We start from the raw sequence: 7,676 nt of genomic DNA, 5'->3' as shown, positions 1-7,676 counted from the left end.
TGTATACTACTTTGCTTTGCTTCTTATGCAGGAGACTGGTAGGGTTTTTTATGGCATTTTGCTCATATTAAATATAAGTATAGCAGATACCAAAATCCATATTTAGACCTTGTTAATGTAAATGAAATTTCATTTTGGTTTGTATTTGGCCCTAAATAGTTTAAAATACTTGACCTGTACATGGAGCTTTATTACAAAGTGGCTTCAATCTAAACTTCTGATCAGTTTGTTACTGATTTCATTACAAAATACATCTGGCATTTTTCTCTTGGTTCTGTTCTCATCATAAAAACCACCACCACAGTTGGTACCAAATTGCACCCGTATTAGCAGTCTCAGCCTGAGCTGCCCAGGAATGAATTGGCACAGAAACTGAATAGACCTCTCATTCCTAGAAGTGATCTTCCCTAGATGCCTGAGAGAGGATGGATTATCCAGAGAACTAGCCTAGGACTTGAGAGACTTGAGTTCAATTTCCTTCTCTTTCACAGAATTCCTGTGTAACCTTGGGCAAGTAGCTTAGAGCTAGATTTATAAAGGATTTTAGGTTCCTGGTGGGATTTTCAGAAGAGCCGTGTTGCCCAGTTCCAACTGAATTATGCTTTACTGGTCCACTCTTTGCCAGATAAAATAAGTCATTTTTAAAAAATTGCCTTTTTTGGTGCAGCTGACTTCTTACATGGTGGATGATAAATTGTTTTAACTGAATAGAACCCTATATTGTTAACACAAAGAGCAATTATAGTGAGTGCCCCTGCCTGCTACAGCTAGTAAGCTCTACTATAATCCACAATTTTTAGATCCTCATAACTTTTTGGAACATTCACATTTTGAACTGAAATTTTCCATGATTGATCTTAGTCAGTGGCAATTTTTGGTGGAAATTTTCAGCAGAATCCCATCAGCTATTTTTGAGTTATGGGAGAACTGAAACAAATCAGACAATTCTCACTGTAAAAAAACATTTTGTGAACAGTATTGCAGAAAAAGAAACAGGGCCACAGCAAAAGTTGCTGAAGTTTGTCTCAGACAGGTTTTATAGTGTTCTTTGAGGACTAATGCATTTATTTAATTTTAAAATGTTTTTTATTTACCCTAGTTGAGAGCATTAATGGTATAAATATGTTGGAAATATGGCTCTCCTACTTTAAAATAATTACATATTGGCTAGAACTGGTGAAAGAAACAGCAATATTTTTCAATGTTTTGTTTGGAGGCAATGTGACCAAGTGGATATAGCACCAAACTGGGATTCAGGACACTTGATTCTATTCCCAACTCTTCTACTGTCGTGCTGCGTCACCTTGGGTAAGTCATGTCACCTCTCTTTACCTTTATTTTCCCATCCTAAAAATGGGGGAAATGGTACCTTCTTTGTAAAGTACTTTGAAATCTACTGAAGAAAAGTGCTATAGAAGAGCTAGGTATTATTATTATCAATATTTTGAAAAATTAATTTGGTAATCACACCTTTTCATAAGCATTAGAAACCTTGCATTAGAAATACCTGAATAGGTTTGGTTGTGGTTTTTTAAATATTCCCCGTCAGCATAACACGTGTCTCTGTCTATAAGATGTGTCTCAGTATAAACAAAACTGATAATTGAGTATTTTAATAACATTTTAATAACAAGACACAGAATTACACATTTGTTAACTCAAATCAGCAGGGCAGCTTTATATACATTAATCTGAAATAGTTAATTCAATCTCAAACTGTAACTGCATGGCTTTCCTATGTTACAACTCTATCAAACTATATATTTTACTGCATCAAGTACATTAAGTTTTTACTTCAGTCCTGCACAGTAATTTCATAACATGCCTCCAGTGTAGAATTTATGCTATATAGCCTTTGTAATGAAAAGGGCATTCTGGCAGTATAAACACATACAAACAACAGAATAATTCTGTTACATGAAAAGTGCATCCTGTAAAGAAAGGGCCAAATTTCCTTATGACTTTCAATTCCACAGTGCTGCTTCTCCTGTCAGCCCTGCTGCTCTTTCTGTCTGACTGCCTCTCAGTTACACCAGCAAACATTCTGTCTCAAAGTTCCATTCCATCCCAAGGGTTAGTTTTTGTCAATGTGAGAGTTGCCAGTATACAGATAATTTTATTTATTTGTATTGTGATAGTGCCTAGGAGACCCAGTCATGGACCAAGACCCTTTTGTGGTAGGCACTATACAAACATGGAACAAAAAGACAGTCCCTGCCCCAAAGTTTACAATCTGATACAAAGACAGGGAGTACAAGAAAACAATGAGACAATACTGGTCAGCTTGATAGGCAATGTTTTCCTTTAAACCATTTACAGATGCCAAATTAGCGTTGTTGGGACTACAGCATCAAAAGTAACTCAATCACATAACACAGTTGACATTTCATTTGCATATACACCTCTTATTGCTTAAAATGCTTTAAGCATACAAGTATTTACTCTAAGGTCTGGCAGCTGCAACTGCACCCAGATGGCTGCTAAGGGGATTCAGTGGGTAAATTCTGTCTAATACAGACTATCAGAGGAATTGGTCTCTGTGGACAAATCTTTGTGAGGTTCCTTTATGTGCAGAGCAGCTACACAAAGCTCACCCATGTTGTCCAAAGTTTTTGGCTTTGGGCTGATGAGTTATCAGGGTGGGATGAGGGGGAGGCAGAATATACAAAGAGACAGTGCACTAAAAGCAATGAGACAGACACCAAGAGTGAGAATGAAGGGAGCTGTTTCTTGACAATCAGGGCTGACCGAGTGGTGTCTTAACTGGGGTTTGGACAAGTGGAAAAGCCTGTGTCTATATTTGCCCAATGCTGTTCACAGTAAACAGGATTTGCACATAATTTGTAAATTACTAACACTAGAAAATACCTTGAGACTGTTATCAATTTCACTTCCAAATTAATCCACAGCAACCCCACCACTGCCCTTGAAAACATCCCCTTGACAAGCCCTAGGCTTTAGGCACCAGCACCTCTCCCCCCATGGACCAACCTCAGTAGTCCACTTCCAATACCTTCCCCATTACTCTCCATGCACTCTGGAAAATTATGTAACATGAGGCATAAAATGAGAAATGGTAAGAACCATAAAAACCCATTGATTAAATATATTCTAGAGATGCATTGAAAATTCTTAAAGGAATATTTTGACTCTCCCTCCACCTTTTTCATTTTTCATAACAAAGAACTATTAGTAATAACATGGTTTCATTATTCTAAGGGAGGAGAAAAAATAAAATTTTTCTCCTACACTTTTGAAAGTCTAAGTGGAAAACCCTATATATATAGGGACAGAGTTATGATTGTATATATATACATCTATCTTATATATATACTACTATCTTAGGGCCTGTTTCAGCTTCTGTGAAAGGCAATGGTAGCCTTTCTTTTGATTTTAATACTGATCAATTAATGTGAGTTGGACAATGCCCTTACATACCTTCTTAACATTTTCTATATGCTTAATTGAATAAGCACATATATTTGTTCTATGGTGTCAAGTGTGATGGCTTTTTATGACAAGGGCAGTTTGTTTTTTTAAATAATGGACATGGTTTTATGATCTGATGTGTGTTTATATAGTACATCAGTCACACAATTGCTAATCTCTAATATCTGTCTAATTAAAAGTACATGGAATTATTCTTCTCAGCAAGAAACTATTATTATTTGGATGTGCTTACATACAATAAGGGATGTGACTGTGACTTATAGTTGTGGACATGCCAGACCTATTACCTTATTCTTACTCATGTAAAGATTGTATTAAATTTTATGCATAATTTTGAAAGTTGAGATGAATGGTTCATTTAGACTATAAGTACTGTGGATATTTTGTTACAGGATGGAGTTATGGCTGTTTGCAGGTGGCCACAGATATATGTTTTGTTCAGTGGTATGGGTGTGCATGAATTTTGTGTTAAATTTGTGCCAGAATTGTTTACATAATCATTGTGTGTGTGTGTACATGCATGTGCCCACATGTGTGTAAAAAGTATGTATTTACTGGTATATTTTCTCTTGAATTGCACTTAAAAACCTTAACTGTAACTTAATTCTTTGTTTTGGAACTCTATAATGTAAAGTATAGTATACACTGTGGAGTAAGGTTTACTTTGGTAACTTGAGCAGGTCTGGCTTTTTATGCGTATACCAGTAAGTTTAATTATCCTTTCTATCTGGGACAGAAGAGTGCTTCGTTACAGGACTTGGATAATGGAGCACTAAATAAAATAAAATGCATAAATGTTTTAGTTCATATATGTGTGGAAGGTAAATGATACTGAAAGATTTAGCAATAGAAACCCTGATCATAACTGTTTGTTCATTGCCATAGCTTATAGGCGATTGTTGACCAGTACCAAATCCTCACTGAAAACCTGACCATATGGAGTCTAGGATGATGGTAGAAGTTAAGTGTTATTAGAAATGCTCTCTTTTTATTTTCTCAATCAATTTATTCATTAATGCTAAGCTAGACACTGGGCAATAGTTGACCACAGCATTTGCTTCAAGAGTAATCTTTCTGAGCACTGATCAAATTATTTCATTCTTTATGGTGGCTGGTAGATTGTTCTCACCAAAGGGAGCTAAACAGTTTTCGTCAGTAGAGGGAAGCTTTCAGAAGCCATAAGGGACAAAGACTAAGAGCCACAGATATTCACTCAAACTTTCTTTGGTACCAACAAAATGATTATGCAAACCCTCAAATTAGAAGGTAAGTTGTTAATGCCCTAATAGGGACATTTTTCATGGGAAACTAATCTGAATGGACATCAATTTCAGCTCCAGTTGGCAGTGTTCACAACATCGCTGCCAAAAATTCTTAGTGAAAGATGTAAACTGAGATCCCAAATCAATTTGGGCATAGCACTGTATCATAATTGTTTCAACCATCTCTTCATTTGCTAGTGCAATAATGTCCCTGGGAAGAAATTTTTCTGAAGATATGGAATGTGACAAAGTTCTTCCTCCGCCTTGGTAGGTCCTGTGCTTTTTGGTGGATTTGCTAATTTCAGAGGTTCATGGCAGCCCTCAGTCTGGCTGCTTCAGCTAGAGGCTCAAACCTGCCATTCGCTCAGCTAACCTCATCACTGGCCAGCATGGGGGAAATGGAGAACAATCCCTGCAGTCTCTGTGTCCCACCTAGTGGGTCAGGGACAGGCCAGATCCCTTTCCAAATTAGACATTCCCTTCTGGGGTTTCTCACAGACCAGGTCGACTCCTCCTATGTCCAATCACCACGTTCCAGCCCAGGGCCCTGTGGATAGCAGCTGTCTACAATATCCCCTGTATCAGCTGCGTGACAGCTACAACTCCCTGGGCTACTTCCCCATGGCCTTTCCCCAGCACCTTCTTTATCCTCACTATAGGATCTTTCTCCTGATCACACTTGTGCTCTTCAGCCCTCCAACAGCACACCTTCTCACTCCCTACATGCCTGCCCCCCAGGGCTGGGAGGTCTTTTTTAAACCAGGTGTCCTGATTAGCCTGCCTGCCATAATTGATTCTAGTAAGTTCTTAATTGGCTCCAGGTGTCTTAATTAGCTTGCCTGTCTTAATTGGTTCTAGCAGGTTCCTGATTATTCTAGAGCAGCCTCTGCTCTGGTCACTCAGAGAACAGAAAACAATTTATCCAGTGGCTAGCATATTTGCCTTCTACCAGACTCCTCTACCCCATTGGTCTGGCTCTGTCACAGGAAGAAGATAGGTTTTGTCTTGAGCAGGTCTGGTGTTTTCTTTGTTAGTATGTTATTTATGATAGTATTGCTAAAGTCTGATATTTTTCAAGTCCCCATGAACAACCCCTTTCCCCATAGTGGGAGGGTTCAGAAAAGTACTGTACAGCATGTTGTTCTGCTTCTTGCTGGGACTCTGGAAGACTAGAGCTGTGTGGGAACCAGAATTTCTATATCGCAGGAGATTCTGCAAATTTGAAACTTGGTTGGTTGGTGGTTCTTTTTTTGTTTGTTTGTTTTTTGTTTTTTTTTTGATTGAGAACAAAAATAAAATTTTGAAATTTCCTGCAAGATGAAATTTCTGAAAAAAATTTGGTTTGGGTCAAATGTTTAGTTTTGATAAAAATCAAAACATCTCATTTCAATTTTGATATTTAATTCTTTTATAATATAAAGAAATTTTCAAAACAAAGTCACTTTGAAATGAAATAGTCAATACTACATTTTAGAATGGAATGTTTTGACTTTATCAAAATGTGGGTTTTTTTGTTTTTGTTTTAAAACAAAAATTTAGGTGAAAGTGACACAATCTCTCAGTGCCTGGGAGGTGGGTGGTTGTATCTAGTGGTGAGAGCAGGCATTGAGCCCAGTCGTTAGAACTAGTTTGAGGGCCCAGGAATCAGAGGCCTGATGCAAGAGCAAAGGGTCAGAGCCAAAGTCAGAAATCCAAGCTGAGGGTCAGAACTGGGTTACCTGGAGTGGAGGGGAACAAAGTAGAGTAGGGCAGGAACTAGTACAGCCATAGGTAAATGCTTTGACCACCCATTGAACTGCTGCAGCTGGGCTTAAAAGCCAGTCTGCTGAGCTGGTACCACTCATAGGTGCCGACTCTGTGGGTGCTCCAGCTCTGGAGCACCCACAGATAAACATTAGTGGGTGCTTAGCACTCACTGGCAGCCAAGCTCCCCTCTCTCCCCACTACTGGCTGCCCAGCTGATCAACTCATCCCCCTCCCAGCGCCTCCGCCTCCCACCCACCACAGATCAGCTGTTCTGCAGCAGGTAGGAGGTGCTGGGAGGGTGGGGGAAGAGCGGGGATGGGGTGTGCTGGGGGAAGGAGGCAGAAAAAGGCAGGGAAGGGGTGGGGTGGGGGTGGGAAGAGGAGAGGCCTTGCGGGGGTGTGGTGGGGGCAGGGCCTGAGCAGGGGTTGAGCACCCCTGGGGAAAATTAGAAGCCAGTGCCTGTGGTACCACTCAGGTGGTCTAGTCAATTAAATAGCCTCCTACAGGCTAGCTAAGTGATTTGTTCAAGGTCTCACAGGAGGTCTGTGGTGGAGCAAGGATTTAAACTCAGATCTCCTAAGTCCTAGACTAGTGTCCTAACCACTGGACAATCCTTCCTCTCCTGTTTTACCTTTTACTTATCTCTCATCCATACCTCCTTGTGCTATGATCTCAATAGATCTCACAAACTAAGCAGACTTCGGTAGGGTTTATTACTTGGATGGGTAACCTGTAAGGAAAATCTGTTTGGTGCAGGAAATGTTGTAAGTGATACAGTAAGTGGCACTTTTTCCTATTTAACCAATGACCCAGTATGATAAGGGGCTCTGTGCTGTTGAGATGTCATCTTTCATATGCAATGTGAATTTAGGTTCTGTCCATTTAATACTCATTTTAAAAATCTCCTGGACCATTTTTCAAGTACTGGGATGACACCAGGCCTCAACTCCAATTAGGTAACTGCATTCTGATTATCAAAAATTCCCTTTTGTAGAGATCTGGAATGGAAACTGAAAGATTACCATGCAGTTCTGTGCACTTTCCAAAGGCTTTTTTCATCCCAGAATTGGCTGTTTCAATAATGGGTGAAGTGATCCCTTTGTAGATAGTTTTGTTAAATGCGTTGGGTCTTATGGGATTAAAAAGTGCTCTATAATTTGCCAGTTATTTGAATCATTGTGGCAGGTTAGTGTGAGTGAAGGATTAGTCACACACATG

The 7,676-nt window shown here is 39.4% G+C and overlaps 1 protein-coding gene across 2 annotated transcripts in view; it reads left to right on the top strand.

Annotated features, from left to right (window-relative positions):
• The first annotated feature begins 5,639 nt into the window (after positions 1 to 5,639).
• SYT14 (synaptotagmin 14) overlaps positions 5,640 to 7,676 on the top strand; it is a 184,352-nt gene continuing 182,315 nt past the window's right edge. The window contains exon 1 of one of the 2 annotated variants that reach the window (XM_043543709.1): positions 5,640 to 5,725. The gene's annotated coding sequence lies outside the window, so the exon portion shown is untranslated. The remainder of the gene's footprint in view (positions 5,726 to 7,676) is intronic. The other variant, XM_043543711.1, reaches the window with a different exon arrangement.

Source organism: Chelonia mydas, chromosome 3 (genome assembly GCF_015237465.2).
Source record: "Chelonia mydas isolate rCheMyd1 chromosome 3, rCheMyd1.pri.v2, whole genome shotgun sequence".
Classification (NCBI taxonomy): domain Eukaryota; kingdom Metazoa; phylum Chordata; order Testudines; family Cheloniidae; genus Chelonia; species Chelonia mydas.
Note: the sequence above shows the minus strand (reverse complement) of the source record. Positions and strands in the feature narration are given on the sequence as shown.